Source organism: Mus caroli, unplaced genomic scaffold (genome assembly GCF_978045245.1).
Source record: "Mus caroli unplaced genomic scaffold, Mus_caroli_1 scaffold_19, whole genome shotgun sequence".
NCBI lineage: Eukaryota > Metazoa > Chordata > Mammalia > Rodentia > Muridae > Mus > Mus caroli.
Genome location: NW_028227274.1, coordinates 33,337,092 through 33,361,206, shown reverse-complemented (window position 1 = coordinate 33,361,206; position 24,115 = coordinate 33,337,092).

Here is a 24,115-nt window from a genome sequence, read left to right as displayed (position 1 = left end):
AAAGAGGGGGGTACGCAGCGGCAGTCCGGGCCGTTGTTAATGACCCAATAAAAAGCAAGAGGGGGGAGAGAGAGCCCGCCCTCCATCCCCGCCCCCAGGACCGCGACCGGTGCACACAAAGCGGTCGCCGACTCGGAAATTACCGCGGCTCAGCGTAGCGCAGCGTGACCGGAGCGGGGGAGGCTCACCTGGCGGGGTGGGAGCCTGCGGCAGCCCCGGCGCACAGGGAGCCCGCGCCCTGCAACTGGTTTTGCCTTATGGGTTTTTCTCACTGATTATAAATCCTACACACACCATGTTTCTTTCCTGTTCTTTTTGATACAAGATCTCAAGCATCCCAAGGTTGGCTTCGAACTCGTTCCTCCCACCTTCACTTCCCAAATTCGGGAATTACCGGCATTTGTCACAATGCCCTGCTCTGTGTTTTGTTTAGAATTAATAGGAAACTAAAATATGAATTTTTCCCCCTTATCACTGAGAGTTCTTGTTTTGAATGTTGCTTGTTTGGTATTTTTTAATCCCCTTAATTTTTATGCCAACCCAATTCAGGTTCTCATACAGCCATACCCCATGTATTTAGTCACTGTGACTAAATAGTTACAGATATAGGGAAGATACACTGTCATAGATACAGAGGCCACATGTCACACACCTAAAAGCACTTCCAAAGTGTATGCAACCCCAACCAGGCATAGAAGCTAACGTGGACACACTCCCAGAAGCAGGGCAAACAGACATGTCACAGGCCATGCAGGGAGGGACACACTGAAATCTGCAAATGAGCACAAATGTAGAGCCATGTATAGAGACAAGCACAAATGCACAGAGTTATCCACATACAAACATTCTGTCTGGGACACACATATCGAAGTGACACACTCTCTCAGTGTCTGAGATAACCCTCAAGGTCACGCATTTCACAACTTCACGCAGGTCCAAGTGTGGCCCACAACACTACAGATGAAGCAGCGTCCCTGGGCCGCAGAGCACAGGAAAGTGTCTCTACCTTTTGCATTTGACAATGAGAAGAGCTGTCTTTACTCTGTGAGACTGGGCAGGTGACCAGAATGGTCAGAATCTCAGTTTGATTCATCTATAAAATGGGATTCCATTTCCTCTCCATGGGTATTGTCTGAGACTCACGAGCAGATAGGAAACATTGATTAATATCATCACATGGATTAACTCTGTCAGGCTCAGTTCAGCCATACACACATATGCTCTCTTTCCCTCTGCCTCTCCCTCTCTCTCTCTCTCTCTCTCTCTCTCTCTCTCTCTCTCTCACTCACTGAATGTGTGCATATAAACACATTCATGGTCATACACATATTGATCTTGTCTCCCAACATCTCTACTGACAGAGAGGTCCCTCATAAACAATCTCTGAGTCCCTCATTGCTGTGTTCTAGATGTTCCTCTTCTGAGATGAGAACTCGCCCTGGCTTCAAAATGCAGCTTGGTCCCGGAGAAGGCAGGATGAGCTCCGTTGTGGAATAGGACTCTGAGTTAGAGGCCAGCTTGCTCTTCAGAGTGAGTTCCAGTGCAGCCAAGGCTACATAGTAAGACCCTGTCTCAATAAATAAATAAACTTATTTATTTACTTATTTATTTTTATTTGTGTCCGTGTGTCCGTGTCCGTGTCCGTGTGCGTGTGTTTGTGTGTGTGTGTGTGTGTGTGTGTGTGTGTGTGTGTGTTTTGAGTAACCGGGGAGGCCAGAAGAGGGCACTGAATCTCCTAGAGCTGGCCTAACAGGATGAACTGTTCAAAGCACTGTGTCTGCTGGGAACTGAACTCTGGTCCTCTTCAAGAGCAGGATGCATTTTTAATAGATAAGCCATCTCTCCAGCCCCTCATCCCTGCAGTGCCCTTGGAGACCAGAAGAGAGTATCAGATACCCTGGGACTAGAGTTACAAACGGATGTGAGCTGACCTGTGGGTGTTAAAAATTGAACCTGGGTCTTCTGGAAGAGCAGCTGAATCATCTCTTCACGGGGGATGGGGAGGGAGGGTGCAGAGGGGTGGGGGGGCTGTGGTGGTTGTCGTTGTTGTTTGAGACAGTTTCACATAGCTCAAGCTGGCCTAAAATCTGATGTGTAATCAAGAATGACCTTGAACTTCCTCTGCTCCTCCTGCCTACACTTAGAAAAGTCTATTTTCCCCCCAATGTCTCCTTGAGTAGCACCCCAGGTTAGCATCTACCTCAAGGCCCTCCCACCCCAGGCTTGCGAGTGCTGTGATGACAAGCCCATATACCATACTAAGCTCCCAGCACTGCCTTGAACCAGATGTTTGCCCTTTGGCAAGGATTTGCCTCTCTGAGCATTGGTTACCATCACTGGCAAGAGGATTAACAACAGCAGCACCCAACAGGAGAGGCTGCAGCTGAGAGGATTCAAGTGCTCTGTGCTGAAGCTCTGGAGCCAGGGCTAAGAATATTTGCCCATGTTGGGATCAGAGGTGAAATATCAGGTGATGCACACACACACACAGAGAGAGAGAGAGAGAGAGAGAGAGAGAGAGAGAGAGAGAGAGAGAGAGAGAGAGAGAGAGAGAGAGAGAAAACATCAGTCTCCTTGCAGTTCTTCAGGTGGATAAAGAGACTTTATGAGCCTAAACTTAGGACCTAATTAATTCAGTTAATCACAAGCCCAGTCACACTAGCCATGGGGACAGCTGAGAGAGGAGGTCACAATCTGCTCTCAGTTCCCCAAAAGGATGGAGGGCAGGAAATGAGGTTCTCAGAGACTTTCCCCTTCAAACTCATGCTTTTTTATTCCCTGCTAACCAAAGCCCACAGTCCATTCCCAGCTCGATGGTGAAGCCCCTTCTCATGTCTAAATCCAATTTCTCTGCAGCAGCTGAGACAGCTGAGGCAGCACAGGGGTTCTGCAGTCAGAATCGTGTTTATTCCTAGCCAGGCAGGTTAGAAAGGCTATGTGATTGGTCTTCAAATGGCTGGACTGTGTGACACTGGGTTTGATGGTGGTAGTGGTGTGGGCGGATTGAGCCATAACTTCTGGAGGAAGTCGAGAATGAAAAAAAGGGTCTGGTGGAGAAAAAAAAAAGGAAAAAGCTCCCTCCGAGGGACTTGTGTATGTGACCCTGTTAGTAGGGAGTGGCATGGCCCAAGTCTCTGGCCAAGGCTGTAGAGGGAGGGGGCAGCCCACGCAGGCAGGGCCGCTGCTGAGTTATAAATCACCCTGGACTCAATTAGAGCCTGTGAAAGGTTGTGCACACCCAGCAGAAAGCGATGCTTGGCGGGCAGCCAGATCCCTGAGGGGGGTGGGGGCAGTGCTAGTGTGTGACAGTGTGTGTGCATGAGTGTGTGTGTCCCTACTGTGCAAATAAGCTGTGTGTCCTTGTCTATGTGTTGACATGTATGCTTACTGGCTTGTATCCTTCTGTTCAATGCATGTGCATGTGGGTTCCTGCATGTGCTAAATGTTTACATGTCCTATGTGATTGTCATGGGGTGGGTCTTTATTGTACTGCTTTGCACTTCACTGTACTGTGTGTTCATATTATCTATAGGATAATTACCTGTTGTTGTACCTGCGTACACCTGAGTATGAGCATGTAGGTGGTCATTTCTTCCAGTTTGCCTCTATACATGACTCCTGTCTGTAGGCACTCAAATATAAGTATGTGTGTTTGAGACTTACATACATGGACCTGCATTTGTGCCATGTACTACGTTGATTTGGGGGGTTGTTTGTTTGTTTGTTTGTTTGAGACAGGGTCTCTCAAGTTAGCCCTAACTATCTTGGATCTCACTATGTAGACCAAGTTGGCCTCAAATTCTTGGCAATGTGCCTGCTTTTGCCTCCAGAGTTCTAGGATTAAAGGTATGGGCCACCACACCTGGGTAGTAAGTTATACTGAAGGTATGGGATGGAGAAATGGGCAGTTCTTGAGAGACAAGCTCTGAATTTAGAGGGAGGCAAGAATAGAAAGAGACACAGATAGGTGAAAATCTGAGCAAAATAATGACAACAACAACAACAATAATAATAATAGCCAAAAAAAAAAAAAAAAAGGCTACCAGGGAAAGACTATGACAGATGGAGGAACTACTCCTTCCCAAGTGTGAGTTGGGGCAGTTTATAGGCCATTCTGAGACTAAATACCTCTGTCCTCTGGGTAGGGAGGCTGGACAGCAGCCTTGCCTTGGTGGGCCATGATCAAGAAGCATCCTTGGGGAGGCTGGTGAGATGGCACAGTGGTTAAGAGCACTGACTGCTCTTCCAAAGGTCCTGAGTTCAAATCCCAGCAAACACATGGTGGCTCACAACCATCTGTAGCAAAATCTGATGCTCTCTTCTGGAGTGTCTGAAGACAGCTACAGTGTACTTACATATAATAAATAAATAAATAAACAAACAAACAATTAAAAAAAAAAAAGAAGCATCCTTGGAGTTCATCCAATGGATCTGAGCAACTACATCTCCAAGATAGGCCTTTGACTGCTCTCAGGCCCACTAGGAAGTAGGCGCTATTCCAATCCCCCTTTTGTAGATATGGAGACTGAGACTCACTTGCTTGTTCTCAGCTAATAATTAGTAGGGACAGGGTCTGAACATGGAGTTGTCTAATTCCAAAGACCTTGTCACACTCGTTACCACTCTCTCAGATTCCTGGGGGACACTGTTGGAGTATGATATGTGAGTGAGTATGCTCCCCAAGTTCCTGCAGTCACCTAACACATTGTAGTTATCAAAGAATTATTCAGTTGTTGGAAGAATCTGCCAGCAGAGGCACTGGGGGCTGTGAACCACCCCAAGGATAACAGCCTATGCTCCCCTCCCAGGAAGGAGGTCCTGCCCTGGGCCCCAGAGAAGCCCAAGGATAATGTTTTCTTAAATCCAGGAAGGACCCTGCCTAGACTTCCCACAACTCAGACTCACGAATGTCCCTCTTGGGCCTACATTGTGTCCCAGGTGTCCCACCTCTACCCAAGCCATAGGCAAAAAGATTTTCAAACCTTCCTATTCATTAAGTAATGCCGGAGGCTCTGAGCAGGGTTCTCACATGGACAACATCTGGATAGGCAGGGTTCCCACATGGACCACATCTGGGTAAGGAGGGTTCCCACACAGACAACATCTGGATAGGCAGGGTCCCTACATGGACAACATCTGCATAGGCGTTATTCATTAGGAGCCAGTTAGAGGTCCCTGACTCAGTTTCCCCATTACAATGGTATTCCTTTAAGGAGTGGGGGGGAGTTGGATACAAACTACTTAGTCCTTGGCCTCCTTGCACAACCTCAAGAGCCCGACTTTGAGCTGGAGAGATGGTTCAGACATTAAGAGAACTTATTGTTCTTGAAGGAGATCTGAGCTTGGTTCACAGCACCCACATCACGAGGCTCACAAGCACTTTAAACTCCAGTTCCAGGAGATAAAATCTCTCTTCTGTCCTTTGCAGGCACATGCATACACACATGCATATTCATACACACATTTATATAAAAAAAGAATGGAGCTGGAGAAATTGTTCAATGGTCACAAGCACTTGCTGCTCTCAGAAAGGGTTCAGTTGTCAGGATCTACATGAGTGTTTACAACTAGCTATAACTGTGATTCAAAGAGATTAGACACTCTCGGTGGCCTCTAGGACCATTAGGCACTGGAATGGTGCATATAGAAATATACAGGCAAAATACCTGTTGACAAAGCTGTTTATATAATAAACAAGTACATCTTTTTAAAAAGTGGAAGAAAAGAGAAAATTTTTAAAAATACCAGTTGACATAAAAATAAATAAACTAAATATTTTGCTTGTTTGTTTGTTTATTTTGAGAGACATTTTCTCTATGTATTCCCTGTTCACCTGGAACTGGCTCAGTAGACCAGGCTAGCCTCAAACTCAGAGATCTGCCTGCCTCTGCCTATGAAGTGCTGGGATTAAAGGCATTCCCTAGGGGTTGGAGAGATGGCTGCTCTGCCAGAGGACTCGGGTTCAGTTTCCAGCACCTATATATGCCCTTACAACTGTCTGAACTTCAGCTCCAAGTCTTTTAACATTCTCACATAGACATACATGCAGGCAAAAATCCAATGAACATATTTTTTTTAAGTTATAAAGGCATTCAGCACCACATCTGACCCAATAAAATCTTAAAAGTAGATAAAATAAATCTTAGAAAAAAATTGAGAGAGAAGCTGGAAATGGCTCAGACGTTATGAGCATTGTTCAGAGGACCTTTTAAAGAAGGCATGAGATTCATTCCTAGCACCCACACTTGATGGCTCACAACAGCCAGTGATTCCTGTGTTAAAAGATCTGACTCCCTCTTCTTGCCTCCAAGGTACTCACATGCATGTACATATTTCTACACACAGACAGATACACATAGCAATTAAATAGATAAAGCCTGGCCAGGCAGTGGCAGCTCACATCTTTAATCCCAGTACTCGGGAGGCAGAGGCAGCGGGATCTCTGTGAGTTCCAGGCCAGCCTGTTCTACATAGTAAGTGAGGCTAGTCAGGGATACACAGAGAAACCCTGTCTCAAAGAGAGAAAGACAGAAAGAAGAAAGAAAGAAAGAAAGAAAGAAAGAAAGAAAGAAAGAAAGAAAGAAAGAAAGAAAGAAAGAAAGAAAGAAAGAAAGAGGGAGGGAGGGAGAGAAGAGAGACAGAGAGAGAGAGAGAGGAAGGGAAGGGAACGAACAGAAGGGAAGGAAAGGGAAGGGAAGGGAAGGGAAGGGAAGGGAAGGGAAGGGAAGGGAAGGGAAGGGAAGGGAAGGGAAGGGAAGGGAAGGGAAGGGAAGGGAAGGGAAGGGAAGGGAAGGGAAGGGAAGGGAAGGGAAGGGAAGGGAAGGGAAGGGAAGGGAAGGGAAGGGAAGGGAAGGGAAGGGAAGGGAAGGGAAGGGAAGGGAAGGGAAGGGAAGGGAAGGGAAGGGAAGGGAAAGGGAAAGGGAAAGGGAAAGGGAAGGGAAGGGAAGGGAAGGGAAGGGAAGGGAAGGGAAGGGAAGGAAAGGAAAGGAAAGGAAAGGAAAGGAAAGGAAAGGAAAGGAAAGGAAAGGAAAGGAAAGGAAAGGAAAGGAAAGGAAAGGAAAGGAAAGGAAAGGAAAGGAAAGGAAAAAATTGTAAATATTTTTAAAGAAAGAACAAGCGCTAACCTTAGTTGTGGCTCTTACATCCCAGATCCAGAAGTCTGCCCTCCATTCAGGGTAAATTGCAAACCTAGTGAGAGCTATAGCCTCCATCTCTCCTGTTCCAGACACTTAGGCCTGAAAGGGGTTCTCCTTCCTCAGACTCTTCAGAAGTTATTCACTAACCATAATCCCCTCAGTGACCATGTTCTGCTCCTAGACAGGGAGCACTTGCAGGGAAGTGGGCATGGGGATCCTGGGCCTCTCTCCAGGGCAGCCCCAGAAGGAAGACCATCCTCACCCTGCTTTCTGCCAAAGCCTCACATCTGGAACCATTTCAGGCAGGAGATGCAGAGAACGAAGGAGCTGCCTCTCCTTTGATGTTGGGGCTATGGGAAAAGGTCATGCCCTCTGGGGGGTGGGGGAGAAAGGTCACAGTACATGGACTGTGTCCCTCCTGAGACTAGGAAAGGGGAGTGGGAGGAGCAGGCTGGGACAGAGCTGGGGACAGGGCCTCCAGTCCATGAAGACAGAGGCTAATGCAGAAGGATGCAGGTGGCCAGCACGGCCCTCCTGAGGAAAGGTATCCATGTTTTCTCTGGTTATGTCTCAGTTCCCCGCTGCTAAAATAGGGAAGATCCATTGAGAGATTTTTGTTGGGTTTGGTTTTTGAGACAAGGTCTCTCTGTGTAACTCTGGCTGATGTGTAACTCTGGCTGACCTCGAACACTGTAGACTAGGCTGGCCTCGAACTCAGAGATCCACCTGTGTCTGACTCCTCAGTGCTAGGACTAAAGGCATGTGCTACCACACCCAGCTTTGTTTTGTTCTGTAAAGAAACGTTCTTGCCGTGTTGCTGTGTAGTCCAGGCTGGCTTGGAATTCACTATGTAGTACAGGGGAGATTCGAACTCATGACAATTCTTCCATCTGAGACTCTTGAGTGCTAGGATTTCAGAGATGAGCCAACACACCTGCTCAAAGAGGATGCTCCCAGGCAGGGTGTGGTAGTTCATGACTTGGGAGTACAGTATTTCGAGGCAGAGACCGGAGATCAGAAAGGAGTTCAGGCTATCCTTGGCAAGATAGGGTGCTTTTAAAAAGTTTTTTAAAAAATTAAAAAGTCAGTAAGATAGTCAATGGTAAAAGCATTTACCACTGATTTCGACAAGAGTCTGATTCCCAGACTCCACATGGTGAAAGGAGAGACACCTACAAGTTTTTCTGTAACCTTCACATACGCACCACAATGCATGAATGGATACATATAAAGAAATACATTTTGAAGATGATGTTTCCACACAGGGCCAGCATATCCCAGTAAAGCTAAGGTTGAAACAGCAACTGCTGCTATTGTCATTACTACCAACATTTTCTTTTAAAAAACAACATCAGGGCTGGAGAGATGGCTCAGTAGATAAGAGCACTTGACTGCTCTTCCCTAGGTCCTGAGTTCAAATCCCAGCAACCACATGGTGGCTCACAACCACCTGTAATGAGATCTGATGCCCTCTTCTGGTGCATCTGAAGACAGCTACAGTGTATTTATTTATAATAATAAATAAAATCTTTGGGCCTGAGGGAGCAGAGGTCCTAAATTCAATACCCAATAACCACATGAAGGTTCACAACCTATACAGCTACAGTGCACTCATATACATTCAATAAATAAATTAATCTTTAAAACAAAAAAACAACAAAACAAAACAAAACAAACAAAAAAAAAAAAAAAACTGTTTCAACACCAAAGCTGCCATTCAGCTGTGGAGTCCAGAAGACAGCACCGACGTCAATCATAAAATGTGGAACCAAACATTGGCCCACAGGGGAGGGCAGGATGGGAGAGGGCTGGACAGTCGGGATGAATTCCCCACAGGAAGCAGGGAGGCTGCCTTTCAGCCATGAGAGAGCCTGACAAAATAAGAGTGTGGGCTAGGGAGAGGGTGTTCCAGGGAGCAGACAAGCTTAACTAAGCCCTGGAGACAGAAGGGTGCTCTACAGGGCTGGCGGGGGCGGGAGGGGGGAGCTACTGGTGTAAGGCGCCAGGCCTAGCAGGGGAGGGGACAGCTCCAGCGGACCTGACTTAACTGGGGCAATGAATGCAGCGAAGCCTAACGGCCCCATCTAGGGTAGAACTCTGCCCTGAGGACCTCCCAGCCCCATCCACACCGCATCCCAGTACATGCTCCCAAGACCCACAGGGGCACCCACTCCCACCTGCCCCCCCCCATCCGGCTCAGAGAAATCAGGTGGCTGTTCCCTTCTCTATTTATTCCTTACACCACCACCCCCCTTTTTTTTCAGGAGACGATAATTATTCAGATCAGCCTGGTGATTTACTCGGCAATCAGAGCCGCTCGATGCGGTGGCCGCGGAGCCGAGACAGACGAGCATCGCCAAGGAGGATGAGACCAGGGGCTCAGTCCCCTCCCTCCCCCTCGCCCGCCCGGCCTTTGTTCTCTTCGAGGTCTGCACCCGCGCTGCTGGCCCACAGTGGATGCGCCCAGCCGCACGGACACAGCAGCGACCTCGGGGGGCTGGAGAGCAAGTGTATACAGGCGTGTGCCTCGGGGAGGGACGTATGGGGGCACGTGCTGTGTTTGCATGCTTGTATGTATAAGGGGAAGGCGATGGAGTATACCAGTGGGAGCACCGCTGTCAGGTGTGCAATCGGGATTTGTACACCTGTTTGCCTACCAGGGCCTGGGCACAGCTGTCACTGCTGGCTTGTTTAAATGTGTGATAGACAGGTTGCCAAATGGATGTATTTTATGCTCATAGAGGGCAAGAGATGACGGTTGAGGCTCCTGTGATGGCAACCGTCTGATAGAGTCATGGATGAGGCAAGGCAAAGTTCTAGCTTATTCTCTCCTACTGCTTGTGCTCGAACAAGCAGGCCCCAGGGGTGATTAGCTCAGAGCTTGGGTCAGCAGTGGGGCCCAGAGGTCACGTGACAGGGGTGAGGACGTGTTCAAAGACGGGCGTACACACGTATTCAAAGGCCCCTCTGTGCATTTGTGTCCGCAGACCTTCGCATCCTCCTGCCTGCGGGCGGGCGCGGTGACAGTGACCTCATTAACGCCTCCGCAAGGCCCCTTGAAATCCCTGCGCCTCCGCATTTGGCTGCTCTAAAGTGATGGGAACGGCCTGCGCTTCCTGATCAATCGCTTAAAATTCAGGGTCGGCTCGCTCGCGTTAGAGGGCTGCCTGCCAGCCCCGCGCAGCGCGCTCTGCCGCCTTCCCCACCCCCTTGCTTTGGGATGGTGGTGGGGAGTCGCGATGCCGTCGTATTGGAAAACATCCCCGCGCTGGCTGGGGGGCCCGGTGGGGCCAGCGCTGGAAGCCGTTCCACTCGAGCAGATGGCTGTGAAACTTTGGCGGCGAGATAAATTGGGTCTGACGGCGTGAGGCCGGCTCACAGATGGGCGGGATTCTCACGCCGGCCCCCACGTCCGGCCGGGCTGCGGGCAGGGGCCGGCGCCGCACATAGCACCCCCCCCCCACCTTGGGTACCGATCCGGCCAACTGTGGGCTCCCGGGGGCACCCACCCATCCTCCTGGGGCCTCCCTTGACCGAGGGCGCCCTCCTTCACCTTCCTTCCCGCCCCAGAGCTCCTGAGAGACAAGCCAGAGGGAGGGGCACTCCCAGCGCCCGCCCAGTCACCTCCGCCAAGCTGGCAGCTGGGCTTTCCCCCTCCTCTGCCATCCGCAGAGGCCTGAAGCGTGAAGGTTAACAGCTGGGGGGGGGGGGGACTGCATCTCCCTCTCTCACCCCCTCTTTGCTGCAGCCCCGCCCACCTGCCAGCCCTGGGGATGTCGTAAACAGGGCTGTGAGGTGTGTGTGCGGAGCGGGGCTGAACTGAGGGAGAGAGAGGAAGCCAGACAAAGAAAGCGAGAATGTGCGAAAGGCGAGGAGAGACCAAAGCGTAGACCGAGGGACCTAGACAGGCAGAGAAATAAGAGATGGAGTAGGTTAGACACAGAGACACCCACGGAGAGAAAGAATGGAGGAAACTCCTAGAACGAAACACACAATTGTAGTGGGAGGAAGGGGAAAGGATGGAGCAAGGGGACTAAATACGAACAGAGGTGCAAGCTGCACTGGCCTCGAAGTGCGGGCGATCCTGGAGGGTGGGGACGTACAGGGGCTGGGGCGCAGGGCAGGACGCTAGGCTACTCCAACCCTACTCTGAGGGCTGAGGTTCAGAGCATGGGACTGCCATTGCCCGTGGCCGCGCCCTAGATCTCCGCGTCATTTCCCCGCCTCGGTTTCCCCTGGAGTGCGGGGGTGGGGGGGTGTGCGGGGGTTACGCTGCGCAGCTGTCGCTCTGCTACAGAGCCCGCCCAGTCGAGCTGCCTCGTCCGCACATCAGTCCAACGGGCAGATATCGATCCTTCCCAGCCAAGCTCAATACCCGCGGCCTGCAGCCCGCTGTGCGGCGGTCCTACAAAGAAGGAAGGGCTGGTTTTCCAGGACGCCTCCGCGGAGATTCGGTGCTAGAATGAGCCGAGGAGGGCCAGGGTCAGAGCGGAGCACTGGCTCCTGCAGGTCCCTGTGCAAGCCCACTAGGCAGGCCAGGCAGTCTAAGGCAGGGCATGGCCTGGGTGATCCCAGGCCCAGATTCCTTTAGGATGTGGAAGGCCAAAAGGGAGAAAAAAAAAAAAAATCTTCGTGGAGAGTTGATGAAGTTGAAGTTTTGTAAAGGGCGTGAAGGAGACAGCCAATCAGCAGGCCGTTATTTACATGGCTTCTCGGATTGGTTCTCATGGTGCCTCTTTAGAATGTTACTTTGAAATCTTAAGAAAAGCTTAAGTCGCACCCATGAGGAAAGAGAGAGACTCTGACATACCCCTCCAAATTTCTTGTAGCCCCCTCCCCCGGGAACTCCAGCCATGCTCTGAAGGGAGGCGGGTCGATTCACAGACATGGATAACTAACCCAAAGGGACAGAGAGAGGTACAGCTTTGGCCATAACCCAGGAGACAGGTTGCAGCCAGCATTCTTTAATATGCTCACTTCCTCTTCCCAATGGGGGCTGAGGAGGAACAGACGTGTTGAGAAGAGGGGCTTGGTTCTGACAGGCTGTTAAAAGCCATTCAATGTCATTAAAGGGGCTGACCCGATGAGTAATCCTCTTGTTTGCTGCAGGAACACTGCAAGCTTGCAAATACTACCGTTTCAGAGGTGGGCGGGGTTGCTCTATAGCTTATCCTCAGGCCAGTCTGACCTGGAGATCATGTTTCCCCCTACAAGCCAGTCAGGCAGAGGTGACTGAATCCATGGGGCCCAGGGATCGCCTTTGGAACCTCTAACAGGGCGTCTTGATCAATGTACTCCTTCTGCATCCAGTGCAGACTCTGTTCAGCCGACCCTGAGCCACTCCTGGGGAGAGGGAGAAGCTGGGATATTGGCAGCTAAGCATGGCAAATCAATTCCCATCAGGACCTTCCCACCCTCCCTTTACTCCAGCAGTTGGCCCTTCCACCCATGCTGAGGAAAGGGGGCAGGGTGCCTTCCCCAAATCTCACCCATCTTTAGGACCCACACCCCTCTGCCAGGGGCCAAGATGACTCAAGACTCTGGGGTTGAAGAGTTGTCAGTGCTGTGAGAGATTTGGGTCTGTGGCTAAGGCTGAAGAAAAAAACCCTCAGCCGTTTGACCTGGGGTGTAGATGGATGAATTGACTTTTGTAGTACCCTCTTCCATCCACGCTCAAGTGAGACCCCCACTTCACCAAAGCCTGACAGCATTTGCGAAGGTTGTTCCTGTGGCCCCTGTATGCATGTCCCCATGATACATATGACATGGGGTCTTTGTCTACTGTGATAAGTACACCTTGTTTTCAGTCCTGTGAACCAGTGTTCAAACACCTAAGGGATTCCATTACCTTCTTATCCTCCAAAGCTCAACCTCCTCATGACCCAACCAGCTGTGTGATTCTAGACACATCTCAACACATCTCTGGGCCCTGGGCCCTCTATAAGACTGTGTTCTCCTGAACCTACCAGTCTCAGTGGAGTCAGTTGCACAGAAACCCTAGAGGCAATGGATTGGTCCAAGAGGAGCCTAGGAGGCCCAGCTGGTTCAGCCTATAGTCATGAAGCAGAGCGGGGCAGCAAGATCACCAAATCCCACGGTTCTCACAAGCTCACATAATCCCATCCCTTTTCCTGCCTCCCTGCCCACCTCATAAAAAGCAGGGATGGTAGTGGATAGAGAATAGGAAACTGTGTGTGTGTGTGTGTGTGTGTGTGTGACTGTGCATGTGTGTGTGTGTGTGACTGTGTGTGTGACTGTGTGTGTGTGTGTGACTGTGCATGTGTGTGTGTGACTGTGAGTGTGTGTGTGTGTGTGACTGTGTGTGTGTGTGTGACTGTGCATGTGTGTGTGTGACTGTGTGTGTGTGACTGTGTGAGTGTGTGTGTGACTGTGTGTGTTTGTGTGTGACTGTGCATGTGTGTGTGTGACTGTGTGTGTGTGACTGTGTGAGTGTGTGTGTGACTGTGTGTGTTTGTGTGACTGTGCATGTGTGTGTGACTGTGTGAGTGTGTGTGTGTGAGTGTGTGTGTGTGACTGTGTGAGTGTGTGTGTGACTGTGTGTGTTTGTGTGACTGTGCATGTGTGTGTGACTGTGTGTGTGTGTGACTGTGCATGTGTGTGTGACTGTGTGTGTGTGACTGTGTGAGTGTGTGTGTGTGACTGTGTGTGTTTGTGTGTGACTGTGCATGTGTGTGTGGCTGTGTGTGTGTGACTGTGTGAGTGTGTGTGTGTGACTGTGTGTGTGTGAGTGTGTGTGTGTGTGTGACTGTGCATGTGTGTGTGTGACTGTGTGTGTTTGTGTGACTGTGCATGTGTGTGTGACTGTGTGAGTGTGTGTGTGTGACTGTGTGTGTGTGACTGTGTGAGTGTGTGTGTGACTGTGTGTGTTTGTGTGACTGTGCATGTGTGTGTGACTGTGTGTGTGTGACTGTGCATGTGTGTGTGTGACTGTGTGTGTGTGACTGTGTGAGTGTGTGTGTGTGACTGTGTGTGTTTGTGTGTGACTGTGCATGTGTGTGTGGCTGTGTGTGTGTGACTGTGTGAGTATGTGTGTGTGACTGTGTGTGTGTGAGTGTGTGTGTGTGTGACTGTGCATGTGTGTGTGTGACTGTGTGTGTGTGTGTGTCTGCGTGCTCGCAAGAGAGAGAGAGCACGATGAAGTGAGAAAGTATCTGTGTACACAGGGAGGGAGGGTGTGAGAGTCCTCCCCTCACCCACTGCCTCTGCCACGGTGGCACTGGGAGAAGCTGAGATAATCCCTTGCCATCTGTCTTGTGTTGCTAACCGGCTCAGCCGGACAGCTGCCCAGGCCACACAGCTCTACAGATGGGTGCAGGGGAGCACTGAAGGGACAGACTTAACTCTAAGGACCAGACAGCAAGGATACTTGGTCCTCCGACCCCAGAATACCCATACTGTAGAGAGGAAGAAAATAAAGTCAGAGATGGGCTGGTCAGGAGGGACATTGTTCCTGTTTCTGACTGTGGGCTGGAGGTTAGGAGTGACCTACCCAGAATGCAGTGCGATGGATGGATGACCTGTGAGCTCACCCTCTTTTATGAGTATATACATCCCTCCAACGGGAGGAGTGTAGGAAGGAAGACAAGTCAGAGTCTTGGTCCAGGCAAGAATAAGTCAGTCTCAACTCTTCCTCGTCTCCAGGCAGACCAGTACATGGGCCTTCATGTCGGTTTCTCAGAGCCCAGAGCAGGACGGCTCACGGAATGCTTAGTGGGTAGGTCCGCAGTGGCCCATTGTTCTGATCAGGAAGCAGGCTCAGTGAGAGAAGAGCTGGAAGAGCACATCTCCAGATCGGCCTCTGTAGCTGCCCCACTTAAAAAAGTCTCTCTCCCAGTCTCAGCACCCACTCCCAACCTGTGGCTCTGCCCCTCGAAGGGCTCTGAGGTTCTGTGAGCTAAAGCCAGATGATCAGACTCAGTAGTGATTCCAAAATGCAGTCAGAGAAGTTAGGATGTGCCAAGCAGGGCCTGAGGAAAGATAAAGCATTATTGCTGTGTGGATCCCAATTTGCTCCCTCCCTGCCTTTCCCCTCTCACACAAACACCATACTTCCTCACACATATACTATTACTACAAGCTGCACCTATACTCATACAAACAGGTACTCACTGTTGTATATACAGTCTTTTTTTGTTGTTTTTTGTTTTTTTGGTTTTTTGCTTTTTGAGACAGGGTTTCTCTGTGTAACCCTGGCTGTCCTGGCACTCACTTTGTAGACCAGGCTGGCCTCGAACTCAGAAATCTGCCTGCCTCTGCCTCCCGAGTGCTGGGATTAAAGGCGTGTGCCACCATGCCCTGTGTATGTACAGTCTTATAAACACAATCTCACAGAAACAAACACTAACTCAGCCTCACAAGGCCTCTGGCCAACAGACAGAGCTCAACATTCACACCAAACACAATCCTCCCCTGACCTCCAAACACTTGGGCCCCCCAATTCTTTAATGCTACCCACAAGTCCCAACAACTCCACCTGTGTACACTTACTGAGCACACCTACTGCAGAAGTGTGTAGAGAAATATCTCATCTAGTGGAGAGGACTCTTTTCTCCCCTTCCTGCCTATAGAAAACAGCCTCCCCAGGTCCCTAAGGCCTTGGGAGCTGCCTCGTGACCTCAATCCTGGAGAAGAGCCCCTACCTTTTACTCTTTTGGGCTCTCAGCCTTTCTAGCCCCAGGGAGAAAAAGGGAACAGAATCATCTCTCTTGGGCTCCTTGGGCAGTGATCTGAGTCCCACAGAGCCATGGGCTCCAGAACTTGGCACAGACAGACTTCATCCACTCATCTGCCCAGTGCCCACACACTGTCACTCACTGTCACTCACAGTTCCATGCATGGGCTGATAGTCACACAGTCACGCTTCACATGCACAGCCACATTCCCACAGCCGTGCTCACAGGGATGCTCTCGCTCCCTCATGCCCAGCTCCGTTCTCACCACCCCATCCTCCTGCAGTCATGGCCCCAGCTGAACAGGCCGAGGTTCTGGGGCCCTGAGGTCAGCAACTCCCTGGCAGAGGCTCTGAGGCCTGTACTGACAGTCTGGCATGCAGAGAGACAGGAAGAGATGTGGAAGAGGCCTAGAGGCTCCTGAATAATTCAGGGCAGTCACTGCTCTGGTGGCAGGGCCTGTCAGCTGCAGGGATAAGTCGGTGGCTGGGTTAGGATGGAAAGATCCCTCCCAGGGCTGCAAGGAATGTCTGCCCAGGTTGGAGGCTCATGAGACTCCACAGGATCACCCGCACAGCCTTCTTTCTTCATCTTCGTCAGGCTAAAATTACTTTACAGGCGAGGAAACCGAGGCTTAAGGTTGCAAAGTAGGAACCCCACACTCTACCAGCACCCCTTTCTCCATACACATAGTCTGAGAAGCTTGTCATCTGGGAACCTGGAGTGTGTTGCTGGGGCCAGAATCTAAGAAGCCCTCTAGCTCTTCACCTGAGTATAACCTAGTAGGTCCACAGGTGCTGCCTGATGAGTGCAGGCATCATCCAAAGGCATGCCTCTACCTCTCATGTAACTTTTTTTTTTACTTTTTAAAAAAATATTTATTTCTTACTATATATATATATATGTACACTGTAGCTGTCTTCAGACACACCAGAAGAGGGTGCCAGATCCCATTACAGATGGTCGTGAGCCACCATGTGGTTGCTGGGAATTGAACTCAGGACCTCTGGAAGAGCAGTCGGTGCTGTTTTTTTTTTTTTTTTTTTTGGTTTTTCGAGACAGGGTTTCTCTGTGTAGCCCTGGCTGTCCTGGCACTCACTTTGTAGACCAGGCTGGCCTCGAACTCAGAAATCCGCCTGCCTCTGCCTCCCGAGTGCTGGGATTAAAGGCGTGCGCCACCACGCCCGGCGCAGTCGGTGCTCTTAACAGCTGAGCCATCTCTCCAGCCCCTCTCATGTAACGTAAGAGATCTCTATGAGCGTCTTCCTTGTCTGTAACACAGGTGCCAAAGGCACAGACTCCGTGGGGAGTTAGCAAAGCTGACTGGATATATGACATGGTTGACATATGCAGTCTTTCCATTGTGGCTAAAAGTGTGGTGTGGGGGGCTGAAGAGATGGCTCCGTAGTTAAGAACGCTGGCTGCTTTCTCATTGAACCCCGGTACAATTCCTAGCCACCCTCATAGTCGCTCACAACTTTTTGTAACTCCAGTTTTAGGGGATCCAGTGCCCTCTGCTGTCCTTGTTACTAAGCACACATGAACACATACATACATTCAGGTGAAATGCCCATATAAAATAAAAATAAAAATAAAATGATTTTTAAATTTAAAAAAATCCAAGTGGGGCCTGGATAATCTGTCCAGGAGAGAGACAATCTGCACACACCCTCCCTGCCTGGGTACTGGGCCTAGAGAACTCTTCCTTGGTTGATCTCTCCTCCCTAGTCCTGTGTATCTGACACCTCCTTAAGACAGCAGCCAAGGTCTCTTACCAAGTTACTCCCAACTCCAGCACCTCTCCACACACCCCTTAAGTTTATAGACTTTCCTACCTTACATACTGAAGTTGGCAGAGAATAGGTGTTCGAGCACTGACCACTGAACTGACCACCCTGTGCCATGTTAGTAGAATGGTTTAGGCTGCCTCTGTAAACCACTGAGGTCATGGGTCTGTTCTTCTCTCTACAAAAAAAAAAAAAAAAAAAAAAAGCCTAACTGATCATGCCCACTTAAACAATCGGAATGTGGGTGCTTTGCTCAAAGGCCAAACATCAGGTTCCCTGACCTGAAGGGTCATCTATCTGCCCAAGTTCAGGGGTACCAACAGTTAGAGGAAAGTGGTACATGATTGGCATGCCAGAAAGGCAGCCACTCAGCCTCAGGGGCCTTATCCCCGAGATTACGGAACATCCTCCATATTGGATTCAAAATAAAAGCCACAGCAAGCCGCAGACCCGAAGCTTAGACGTCGGCGGAAATTAAAATAGCTTCTCGCTGTTTCCTGGTTTCAGTATTCTGGATAAGCTCGTGAAAGCCGAATCAGGCACTGGTCTGTCTCTCTGACTTTGTTCTAATGCTGTTTCTGCTTAGCTGAGATCTCAGCACATGCTTTTCTCCCTGGAGCTGACCCTGGCAGGTCTTGGAGTGTATGTGTTTAGAGGAGGGGGGTCATCCACACCCCCTCCATGAGGCTAATTCCTCCCCAATGTGTCTACACCCATAAACCCCCATGGTTTTTGTGGTCCCTGGGGAGGCGAGAGACTAGGGCTACCCCAGACACCCCTCCCCTCAACTGCTCCCCACAAGGTTTCCAGCAAGCCCCCCCCCCTTTTCTGGGGAACCTTGCGGCTGGGCCTGTGCCTGCGGCGAGTCTCACCCCAGTATTATTTTAGTCACAGACAGACACGAGGCAGATGGTGACAACATCCCTTCCCAGCTCCCCACTGACGAGAGCCCGAGCCGTTGCCGCCCTGAAGCCTCAGGGTTCTTCTCCCTCAGGAATATTTCAGTCCCGACTCAGTGGCTAAATGTGGCTGCTCGTGTGAGACAAGCGCACATCTGCGCCTCCTCTTCCCTGCACCCTTCCCAATTCCAGGGCCTAGTTGAGAGCCCCTAGGATGCCCTGCCCACCTCACTCCTTCCCATTCCCCTCCCGATTTTCTCTGGGCCTGGACCAGACCATGAGCATCGAGCACCAGGAGAGGCCGCCATTGTGCCCACTTTACAGATGGCGAAATAAGGGTTTTGAAGGAGGCAGGGGCCCAGGACATGAGTCAACCATCAGAAGAGGAGACAGGCATTCCTTCCTCACCTCCCGTTTCCACATTCCCATCTCTATGCCAGTCCCAGGCAATCCTTGTTCAGGGTCACAGCCAGTCCCAAAAGTCTTGCCAACATGGATGTGGCTACTTGGGGGGGGGGGGGGGAGGAGCAGGTGGTGGTGATGGTGGTGGTGGTGGTGACATGGTGTGAAGTGTCCAGGCAGACACTAAGATGGTGTCACCTTAGCCATTCCACTTCTCTCGGAGCACCTGGGATGTCACCTGGGCTACTGTACCCACCTGGTATCACACTGGGGCTCAAGGCTGGCCTAGCCCTACCTGGCCATCTCCTGGTTCTGCTGGTAGGTTCTGACTCAGAGGGCCTGAGCATCAAAAGCAGGCTGGCGAAGTTCACGGGGAGGGAGCTGTGGCAGAGGGCAGGCCAGGTCCCAGCTGTCCGGCTACTCTGGGTAAATCACTCAACTTCTGGAGTTCTTTGCTTTCATCTATTACATTCACCACAGTAGTTTGCCCCTTTGCCCCTAATTAGGTAAGGAGACTGTTATATTCCCAGCCTACCTCCAATAAATATTTCTAAAATAAATGATGGATGTGCTGAAATTAACATGAGGCATGGCTCAATTGGGCTGATTCTCTTTAGAGTCTCACCTTTACCTTGGTGGCCCACTAAAAGCTGAACTTGGCCTCTGCCCAACTTTCACAACACAAAGTACCAGCGGACAAATGTAGGTAGCCAGGGCAGGGTACAGGCTCAAGCCAACTGGGTGTGGAAGGTGGAGTAAGGTTGCTTTAGTTCTTGACCCAGGCCTGTTCCCCCAGCCACTGACTCTGACTGAGCAGGGGTGACCTGAGAGTTTGGGGTGCTTCCTTAGGCAGGTGAGGACACGTTCATTCCTAGTCAGACCTCCTGGCGTTTATCTCAATCAGTGCTCCTTCAGTGACTCTGTCTCAGAGCTGCTGGGACCTATTTAGTTCCTATCCAGGTTTGGATGAAGAAAGCTCCTCTTCCAGTCAGGCCCCACTCATCCTAATGTGCTTCCTGCTGTGTCCCCAAGCTGAGTACCTGGGTTGGGCTATTCCTGTGTTCATTCTCTCTGTGTCTCTCTCTGTCTCTGTCTGTCTCTCTGTGTCTGTCTCTCTGTGTCTGTCTGTCTGTCTGTCTGTCTCTCTCTCTCTCTCTCTGTGTGTGTGTCTGTCTTTCTCTCTGTCTCCAGATTTATTTATTTTATTTATATGAGTACACTATAGCTATCTTCAGATGCTCCAGAAGAAGGCGTCAGATCTCGTTATGGGTGGTTGTGAGCCACCATGTGGTTGCTGGGATTTGAACTCAGGACCTCTTCCATGGAAGATCAGTCAGTGCTCTTAACCACTGAGCCATCTCACCAGCTGCCCTAGCAGGTCTGGGGGCTGCTGGGGGCTAGAGTGATGGGTCAGTAGTGAGTTAACTGCTCTTCTTGTGGACTTGAGATCAATTCCCAGCACCCACATGAAGGAGCTTACGACTGTCTGTAACCCCAGATCCAGGAGAACCACACACCTCTGTGGGCACTCACACTCATGTGCAGTGCCCTGCCCCCTACCCACAAACACACAATTAATATAATAGAAATACATTTTTGTTTGTTTGTTTGTTTGTTTTTTAAGCCAGGAACTGGCAAGGATGAAGACCACTTCCCGCTCTTCCTGAAGACCTGAGTTCCATTCCCACCACCCACATGGCAGCTGACACCTGTCTGTAACTTCTGTTCCAGGGGATCTTGCTCCCTTTTCTGGCCCCCTAGGGCAAAGCATACATATGGTACAAATAATAAATGTAGGCAAAACAACTAAACACATAACAATAAATCTCCCCCCCCCCCCAAAAACAGGGTTTCTCTGTGTAGCCCTGGCTGTCCTGGAACTCACTCTTTAGACCAGGCTGGCCTCGAACTCAGAAATCTGCCTGCCTCTGCCTCCCAGGTGCTGGGATTAAAGGCGTGGGCCGCCATGCCTGGCTCAATAAATCTTTTTTAAAGTCAGGAAAGTTACTGGATAGTGTTGGCAAACACCTTTAATCACAGAACTCAGGAGGCAGAGGCAGAAGTGGACTTTTATGAGTTCCAGACCAGCTTGATTTACATAGAGGGTTCCAGGACAGCCAGGGCTATACAGAGAACCCTTGTCTTGAAAAAAAAAAAAAAAGATGAAGAATTGGCAGGTGTGGTGGCACAAGCCTGTGACCCTCAAACCAGGGAGGCTGAGTCTGGGTATTGAACTACACAGCTACATAGTGGCCTGCCTGAAATAACACAGAGCCAGGCACAGTGCACACCTGTAATTTAGCGCTTAGAAGGCAGAGTCCGGAGAATCAGGAGCTCAAAATCATCCTTAGCCTCATAAAAGGTTGAAGGCCACCCTGGGCTACAGGAGACCATATGTCAGAAAAGAAAAGAAAGGAAAGAAAGAAAGAAAGAAAGAAAGAAAGAAAGAAAGAAAGAAAGAAAGAAAGAAAGAAAGAGAGAGAGAGAGAGGGAGAGAGAGAGAAAGAAAGAAAGAAAGAAAGAAAGAAAGAAAGAAAGAAAGAAAGAGAGAGAGAGAAGGAAAGAGAGAGAGAAAGAGAGGAGGGAGAGAAGGAGGAAGAGAAGGAGAGAGAGAGAGAAAGAGAGAGAGAGAGAGAAAGAGAGAGAGAAAGAGAGAAAGGAAAGAAAGAAAGAAAGAAAGAAAGAAAGAAAGAAAGAAAGAAAGAAAGAAAGAAAGAAAGAAAGAAAGGCGGGAGGGATGGAGAAAGAAGGAAAGAAAGAAGGGAAGGAGGGAGGGAGGGAGGGAGAAAGAGAGAGAGAGAAAACTAGTTGCATACAATAAGATGGGTGTGGCAGACATCTCTAGTGTAAGTTAGGTAGGAGTAAGCCATAAACCAGAAACAAAACAGCCCTGTTTACCCAACAACTGAAAGTTCTCCTTTGACCTCTGTCAACATATATGCCCTCAGGTGTTGGGGGGCGACGGGGGTTCATGCACACATGCACACATGTATGTTCTCGAAAGTGCACGTGTCAGCACTAAATAAATAATTTTTTAGAGCAAACAAAAAATAAAAAATAAAAACCCGTGTGATGGCACACGCCTGTAATCCCAGCATTTGTGAAGCAGAAGCAAGAGGATTTGAAGTTTAAGGTTATCCTCAACTACTTATTGAGTTTGATGCCACCCTGACCTACATCAGTTCCTGTCTCAAAAAACAAAACAAAACAAACAAAAAACCATAACCGATGAAATGGTGCAAACCTTTAATTTCAGTACTCTAGAGGCAGGGGCAGGTAGAATTCTGAGTCTGGTCTACACAGAAAGTTCCATGACTACCACTTAGACCCAGTCTCAAGGAAACAATCAAAGGGGCTACAGAGACTGCTCAGCACTTAAGAGAACTGGTCCCTTTTTCAGAGGACCCAGGTTCGATTCTCAACACCCAAATGCCAGCTTATTCCAAGTTCCAGAGGATTTGACATCCTCTTCTGGCTTCTAGGCACTGAATGCATATGGTACAAACACACCATGCAGGAAAAACACCCACACGCTTAACAAAAAAACATTAATAGTTAATATTTTTTTAAAAGGAGACCTCTCACCTAATGGTGCACATGAACTTGTAGCCACTACCAATCTCTCCTCCTCAGTAGCCACCTGCCAAGGTCACCCTCACATGGGTGCACAGCAAACTGGATGGGGCCTCTCACTGTCACCACAAAGCCACAGGAAGAGAGACGCTGCGTATCAGCTTAGAAACCTGTGGAGACATGCTTGGCTGAGTTCTGAGAAGGAAACCTCACTCTGCCAATCACAGGTAAGAAGCAAAAGTCCCTCTGTGTGCCTGAGCAGGCCTCAAGGACACAGTGCCGGGGAGTTGAACGGCATTTGAGGGCCTTCTAGTCCTGGCTCTCTCTAGACCAGGCTAGCATCTGAGACCCTCTGTTCCCTGACTCCGTCCTGTTCTTATTTTTGCCTTCCTTTGTTTGTAGAACTCACTCCTCTTTTATTTTTTAACATTTCCCCCTTCCCTTCTCCCTCTTCCTCCGCACCCCCCCCCCGTCCTCCCCTCCCCCGCTCCCCCCTCGAACCCCCACCCCCACCTCATAGATTTTTTATTTGTTTCTCATTAGGGATGGGTATGAGCTACCATGTGGTTGTTGGGATTTGAACTCAGGACCTCTGAAAAAGCAATCAGTGCTCTTAACTGCTGAGCTACCTCACCAGCCTCAACTCCTCTTTAACTTGTACCCTCTTCATGTCTCAGCCTCCTGAGTGATGGAATTACAGACAGGAGCCGCTATGCCAAACTGTGCTTTTCTCTAGAACTTTGCCAATGCTCTTCCCTCCACCGAGAATATGTTCCCAGTCTCTATCTTCTGACATCCTGCCCATCCATCAAAATCACTGTCATCCCCCAGAGAAGCCTCTACCAAGAAAACCCAAATCTCAGTTGAGTGCAGGAATGAGAAACTCATTCAGGTGAGATACAGAAGGCCCAGCACCTTGTCACTCAGAGCACAGGAGACGCAGTAAGCAGGCCAGAGATACTGCAGGCGGGGCCATGGACTTCTGGAAGCATCCTAGGAGTAGGTGAGGTCAAAATTATACACTGATATTACCAAGGCGATATCCAATCTCTTCATTTGCTGACACTGGCACTGCTGGTGCTAGCAACAGTGAGTTAAATTGTGCCTTATACAGATCAAGGCAATGACAACTGAGTCTGCCAGGGATTGTGGACATCTATTTAAGGCCTTATGAGATGGTATAGAAAATTCACACCTACACAGGTACCATGCCTGTCCCAAGGAAACGCCCTTGAGTCATTGTTTGAGGTAGGAGTTGAATCAACTGCTTTGCTTGGGTTTTTGTTTTGTTTGTTTTTGTTTTGTTGTTTTTTGGTTTTTGTTTTGAATTCTACTTTTTTTCTTTTCTTTTTTTTATTAAATATTTTCTTCATTTACATTTCAAATGCTATCCCCTATACCCTCCCCCGCCCAAAGATTTATTTATTTTATGTATTAGTACACTGTAGCTGTCTTCAGACCAGAAGAGGGCCAAGGACCCCATTACAGATGATTGTGAGCTACCATGTGGTTGCTGGGAATTGAACTCAGGACCTCTGGAAGAGCTGTCAGTGCTCTTAACCACTGAGCCATCTCTCCAGCTTGCTTGGTTTTGTTTAAGACAGACTCATGCTGTCCAGGTTGGCCTT